Genomic DNA, 7,234 nt, shown 5'->3' with positions numbered 1-7,234 from the left:
AGACAACTAAATGCTGAAAAGTCACTTACAGGGAAACTTTGGAAGTAGAAATGTATACTTAATATTTGTGGATTTCACTGTATGTAAATATTTGTGGATTTTCACTGTATGCAGTCACTCCAGTCGTGTCTGACTCTTTGCGACTCCATGGACTATTGCTCACCAGGCTCCTCCGTCCATGGAATTTTCCAGGCAAAAATACTAGCGTGGGCTGCCATTTCCTACTCCAGGGAATCTTCCAACCCAAGGATCAAACCTGCAATTCCTGCCTCTCTTGCATTGGCAAATGGATTCTTTACTACTGTGCCACCTGGGAATCCCATGTAAAGTATACTTGAGTTTAAACAACAACAACAACAAAAACAGGAAAAAATAAAACAGAATCACCTAAAAGTGGAACTGGAAATCCAGGCAGGGTATTTTCAGAGCACCAAAATAGAGGTTATTTGTGTAAGATATAAAGCTGATTGTGATCAGATTAATAAATGCATGAAAGAGCCAATGCACCTACAATCCAAGAAAGCAGAAAGAGAGGCTCTTCAAAAAAGTGAACTTTCTATTTGGAACACTAGAATAACCTCAAGTTCAGAGATATCAGGGGCAGGGAGAAGGAACTGATATGATGGTGCTGCTGCTGCTGCTGCTAAGTCGCTTCAGTCATGTCCGACTCTGTGACCCCATGGATGGTGAGCTGGTAATTAATTCATGAGCTGCAAACATCTGCACCCATTCTCTGCCTTAGAAGTGGTGGATCTTGGATTTTTTCCCCCAAGTGAAAATTTTAAGTAAAGCTTATTTTTTACCAAAGAAGATGAGAGTTATGATACCTGAGGCTCCCAGAGAAGGCACTGGAGCCAGAGAAAGTAGCCAGTGTAACCTTTTTCCCTTCCACCCTCAAAACCATTAGAGCTAGGACCACTGAAACCAAATCTCTATTTACGCTTAAGAAAGCAGGGATTCTCACCTGGCCTTGGGAAATATATCCAAACTTCTTATTCTAAACAGATGAAACTCTCATGTGAAAACTAACGGGCATTCAAAAAGCATGAAACAATGAGGAAAACCAACAGAAGTGTCATCCAATGCTACAAATAAACAAAGGACCTGCCGATGAAAGTGTTAAAAGAAAAGAACTTTAAAATACCATAGCTGGGGGACTTCCCGGGCAGTCCAGTGGTTAAAACTCTGAGGTTTCACTGCAGGTGGCACAGATTTGATCCCTGGTCAGGGAACCCAGATCCTGCATGTCATGACGGCATGGCCAAAAAAAGAAAGTTAAAATATGATAGTTGGTATACTTGAGGAAGTCAGGAAGTTCCATTTACAGAAATAAAGGCATTCTATAAAAAGAAAGAGTTCTTGGAAATTCATGCTTGGAAAAAACATGAATGCAGAAATAAAGTATTTCAACGGATAGGGATGAATGAAGACCAAATTGTGAACAGAAAGACTGTGTTAGAGCTGTCTTCCATATTCAGTGAATAAACACAAAGAAGATAATGAGAATAAAATAAATACTTAGCCATGGAAGCTATAGGCAAACTTTTAGAAGCTGTCTACCATGCATTCCAGAAGAGAGAAATAGAATCAAGAGAACAAAAGAATCAATGAATCAAAAGGAAAAAAATGTCTCTGCTGAAAAGTGAAGTCGCTCAGTCGTGTCCGACTCTTTGCGACCCCATGGCCTGTAGCCTACCAGGTTCCTCTGTCCATGGGGTTTTCCAGGCAACAGTCTTGGAGTGGATTGCCATTTCCTTCTCCAGGGGATCTTTCCAACCCAGGGATGGAACCCAGGTCTCCCGCATTGTAGACAGACGCTTTACCGTCTGAGCCACCAGGAAAGCCCAAGAAAGGCTCAAATCTACAAATTGAAAGGGTTCAATGAGTGCTGGGCAAGAATGATGAAAAACTACATCCTCATGAAATTTCTGAATTCCAAGGTTAGACAGAAAACCCCCAAAGCTTGGGTTGAGCAGTACGAGAGACATATTACCTGGAAGGAATCAAATCAGTCTGTGGTTCTCATCAGCAACGCTAATACAGAAGACAAAATTCTAAGGAAAGATTCTTTTGAACCCAGCTTCTAGATGCTGTTACCCTATCATTTAATTATTGTGAATTCAGAATTCTCAACTCAGTTAATCTTTAAGTAAATAAGTGATGGGAACAAAAATCAAGGTATATTGGGACATGCAAGCATTCTGAAAGTTTACCATCCAGGAACCACTTTCTGAAAAAGATACTCAGATGTACTAGAAGCTGAAGAAGAAGGAGGAAGAGGAGGAGCAGGAGGGTGAAATAGGAAGCCACAGGGCACAAAACTCAGCAGTTAGCAAAGAAATCAGTAAAACCTGTGGCTAAGCCCATTGCAAAATAATTGAGTACAGTGAAGATTGTACTATTTGCTAAGGTCAGTGATGGGGCTTCACTGTTGGCAGTTCTTATTAAGCAAGGCATAGCTCCATCAGCCTTCAGAGCTGTTGTGAGCTTCCTCAGCAATTGTGTCAGTCATGGTTAGATGCGCCCATTTCTCAGGGCTGTGGGTGCCTGCAAGGGTCCTCAGGCCGATTTTTGGTCCGGAAATGGGCTGTCAGCAGGCTTCCTTTTGGGGTTTGTGGAACAAACATACCAACAGCTGAGGCTTCCTCTTGTGAGGCAGGTGACTCTGTGTGTGTGTGTGTGTGTGTGTGTGTGTGTGTGAGAGAGAGAGAGAGAGAATGGGTGACAGAGCCCTAGTCTTGCTTGGTGTTACCCCTGCTACCAAGGGGCAAGGACGGGCCAATACCATGCCAGCTGCTTTCTGAACTTCAGCTGGAGTGTCTGAAGTTTGCTTCTAAATCCACATCTTCCAGGGCCTTCCCTGGAGATCCAGTGGTTAAGACTTTGCCTTCTAATGCAGGAGGTGCAGGTTGGATGCCTGGTTGAGGAATTAAGATCTCACATCTTGAGGCCAAAAACCAAAACATAAAACGGAAGCGATAGTGTAACAAACTCAATAAAGACTTTAAAAATGGTCCACATTTTTAAAAAATGCACTTCTATTAGAGTGCACTTACCAGTGCAATTCTGAGAACCCTGGTGTCCAGATGGCTTTTAGCACAGTCAGATGTAACAGCCAATAGTCTATTTGTTTCCCAAGCTCCACAAACTAACTGCAGGCAGGATGCTTGGTTTGTGTGTGTGTTAGGGGGAGGAAGAGGCATGTGGAGGAAGGCAGGATAATCCTGCTTGCTGTATCTCCCATCGCAATGAAGTGTCTGAGAGTCATTGAGCTTTTAAGAATGACAAGTTTACCTGCACTTGACTTAGAGACGGTCATCAGCAGGGCTTTTCTCCATAGAGACAGGTTCCTGCTATCGGTCTGGACAAATCTGCTTAAGAGGTTGACTCCATCCTGGGAGGGTCAATGTGGCCTCTTACAGGTAGTCTGGTGGTGTTCTCAGAGGTCACGTCAGCTAGGGATAGATGTGTGTAACAAATGTGTGTGACCGTGGAGTGTGGTGTTACAGAGGGGGCTCACTTTTATCATTTTCAAGCACTCAGTTTTTCAACCAGCGTAATTCAGAGGCTTCAAATATTTAAATCATTTGCAAGTTAATGCCAACTTCAAGCAACAAGTTCAACACTGAAGCTTATCAAACTCATTACAATTACATATTGAAACCATTCCTGAAATATCCACAGATAAGCAATTTATTTACAATTTGCAAGCCTGCTAGTATTCCCAAGCCAGCCTCTGGAAAAAGCAGTAAGTCATTTCTGGTTAGGAGTGTGATGACCAAGCAAGGGATTTTTCCAGGAAAGTTGTAAGATATTTGGTATCCAGCCTCCCTGTCTCCCTTCTTCTGGCTCTGTGTCATGTCGGGATGAGAACCCACCAGGCAAACACCAAACTTTATATTGTAAGGAGACACACTGAAGAGCAGGCGGGGGGGGGGGGGAAATACTAGAGATACTAGGACCAGTGTTCACTTTCTATTTGCCCAGACTTCTCCTCTCCACACTCCTGCCTGCCTCACAGGCCACTCAGGACTCTCTAGGAACCCCACCCATTTATGTCTCAGGGATTGGGGGATGGGGCTTTCCAAGGGACCTTTCCTATAATTCTGATTTGTCAAGATCCAAAGTTAATGTGGGGAGTCCTATATGTTAGTGCCTGCCTGGTAAAATAAAAATAGGTACCTACCTTTTTTTCCTCATTGACTTTTAAAAATCATTTCATCATGTATAAATGTGCAGCTCAGTGGCATTAAGTACATTCATCTTGTTTGCAACCATCACCACCATCCACCCCCAGAATTTTTCATCTTGCAAAAGTGAAACTCTCTACTAATTAAGCATCAGCTTCCCATTTCCCTCTTCTCCAACCTCCTTCTACTTCTGTCTCTATGAATTTGCCACCTTATATAAGTGGAAACTTATAGTACTTACCCTTTTTTAACTGGCTTATTTCACTTAGCATAATGTCCTCAAGTTTCATCTATAATGTAGCATGTGTCAGAATTTACTTCCTATTTCTTAAGATTTTTTTTTAACGTGGACCGTTTTTTAAAGTCTTTATTGAATTTTTTACAATATTGCTTCTGCTTCATTTAAAAAAAATCTTATTATTATTATTTTGCCAAAACTTCAGCTATGTGGGATTTTAGTTCCTCCACCAGGGATCAAAGCCTTATTCCCTGCATTGGAAGGCAAAGTCTTAACCACTGGATGGCCAGGGAAGCCCCTACTTCCATTTTAAGGTCAAATAATATTCCATTGTATGTCTCCACTACATTTTGTTTATCCACCCATCCTTTCATGGATATTTGGATTGCTTCCATCCTCTGGCTCATGTGAATAATACTGCTGTGAACATGGGCATTCTTTGTTGTCACAGAATGTTTTGATTATGTAGCAAGATGTATTAAAATAGACTTCAGTATTTCTTAGGCTTCGATGATGGGAAATAAGAATAAGTCAGGAAGCTCTCTGGATTATGTATACAAGACTGCTTGATGTCCCTTAAAATCACTTTCACAATATTGGTCAGGAAACCTCAATATTTTAGGTAGGATTTAAATATTTTATTAATTATATGAAGGCTCACTGATGAGTAAATTACTGTAAAAAACTTTTAAAAGAGAAGTTTAAAGTTTTTTTTTTTAAGTGTGGAAAATGATAGTTTTTCTGGAGAGCCAGGAAACTAGCATTTGGTGGCCTGAAGCATGAAGAAGGAGCAGATTATAGTGAACAATATGTACACAGATGAGGAAGATAAATGCTTTGAACTAGGAAGAAGTGTACTTTTCATTTCTTTCAACAATTCTTACACATTGGTACTGGAGCAAATTTGAACATATTGTAATATCTGTACATTATATTATATGTACAAAAGTTATGCATATAATTTTAAAATTTTTTCTCCCATCTCTTTTAGTGGACATTTTTGTGGAAGCCATGTGGCAAATCTAATCCAACACAGTTTTCAAAGCTATCTGGTTTACTGATGTCATTTTTTTCCTGTTTGAAAGCACTGATGCATACTTAATCAGGTGTGTATCTCTCTGGACATTTTATATTTTACTAGGATTTAGGAGATAGGAGAGAGAGCTCTTTCAGAATTTATGATGCCATCTTGAAACCAAAAGTCATCTTTTTCTTTGATGAAGTCATTAAAATCTTGATATCATGGGAAAAAAAGGTTCTCTGTAAATTCTTTTTTAAAAGACAGTGGTGTACTGACCGTGCTCCCTTAAAAAGAAGAACATTTTTCTTAAGCTAAATATTTTCTTGGTAATAATCTCACTGCCAAATTTAATTAATACTGGTTCAATATTCTCTTTTAATTCTAGCGACAAGTACTGATAATTTTTCATTGTGTGACTCCATGAACTTACCATTGGGTAGGATGTAGTTTGTTTTTACAAAAATATTTGTTTGAAAACCAAAAATGAGCCAATAAAAGAACTGATGAAAGTCACACAATCTAATGTAAGATATAAGCGCATCATGTATTGTACTAACATAAAATTTTCAAAATTTAGAAAGACTCCAAGCTTCCAATTCAGGAGACACAGGTTTGGGGAGCTAAGATTTTACATGCCACGAGACTCAGCCAAAAGATTTAAAAAAAATTTTTTTAAAGCCCCAAATGGTGCACAACCCTCTAGAATAAAATAATCTTCAGAAGGGCTACTGTACAACACCTAGCACCCCATTGAAAAGACACCCAGTAATCTGTTGTCCATTTCCAAGTTTTGGATATTTTTTCCCTGACATCACCAACTAAAAATGTATGGCTCAGATGGGAAAGAATCTGCTTGCAATGTGGGAGACCTGGGGTTCATTCCTAGGTTGGGAAGATCCCTGGAGGAAGGCATGGCAACCCACTCCAGTATCCTTGCCTGGAGAATCTCCATGGACAGAGGAGCCTGGGGAGGGGAGGTGGGGTTTACAGCCCATGGAGCCACAAAGAGTTGGACCCGACTGAGAGACTAAGCACAAGCACAATAACCTATACACATATTTATAAACGGATGTACACAAATGTATTAAAATGTATGTGTTTATTTGGCATGAGAGCATGGCAGAGAAGAAGAGGTATAGGTTGGTGAAGATGTCCTGAACGTATTTTTGTTGAAACAATGACATGATTTCAAAGTTCATGGAGAGCGGAGCTTAAAGACACTGTCTAAATAATAGGAGATAGCTTGCACTACCTGCCCTGTCCATAGTACTCCGCAAAGGAGGCTCTTATCTTTGCTGAGCAAAGAATAATTAGCAAGGAAGCCTGATGCAAAGGGCCTAGGAAGTTTATTTTTAATCACTTCTTTTTAAGGCTGCACAGCAAGTTGAACCCTTATATGGGTGTGGTCCTGGGTGGTTAGGGTGAGAGCAGGCCCATGGCACAGAGACAAGCCAGTGAGGATATGGGTGAGGAAGTGGAGGGGGCCGCTGCTCTTGGGGTGCTCCACAGACACCTCAAAACGGACACTTCAAGCTGAAAACGTTCAACCTGGAACTTATTTTTTTATTTCCCTGCAGCCAGCCTCTCCCTACCCCAGCTTGCCACAACTCCCTTTGTGTTTCTATTTCAGTGACTCCCAATGCCATCAACCCAGCTGCCCAAACCAAAAGTTTCGGTGACATCTGTAATTTCTCTTTGCTTGTCCACCACAGTCCACTGGTCATAAGATCCAGTGGATTCCACCCAATACTACTCTCACTTGTTACTTCCCTCCACACTGGGAGC

The sequence above is a fragment of the Oryx dammah genome, unplaced genomic scaffold (genome assembly GCF_014754425.2).
Source record: "Oryx dammah isolate SB20612 unplaced genomic scaffold, SCBI_Odam_1.1 HiC_scaffold_1, whole genome shotgun sequence".
NCBI lineage: Eukaryota > Metazoa > Chordata > Mammalia > Artiodactyla > Bovidae > Oryx > Oryx dammah.
Note: the sequence above shows the minus strand (reverse complement) of the source record.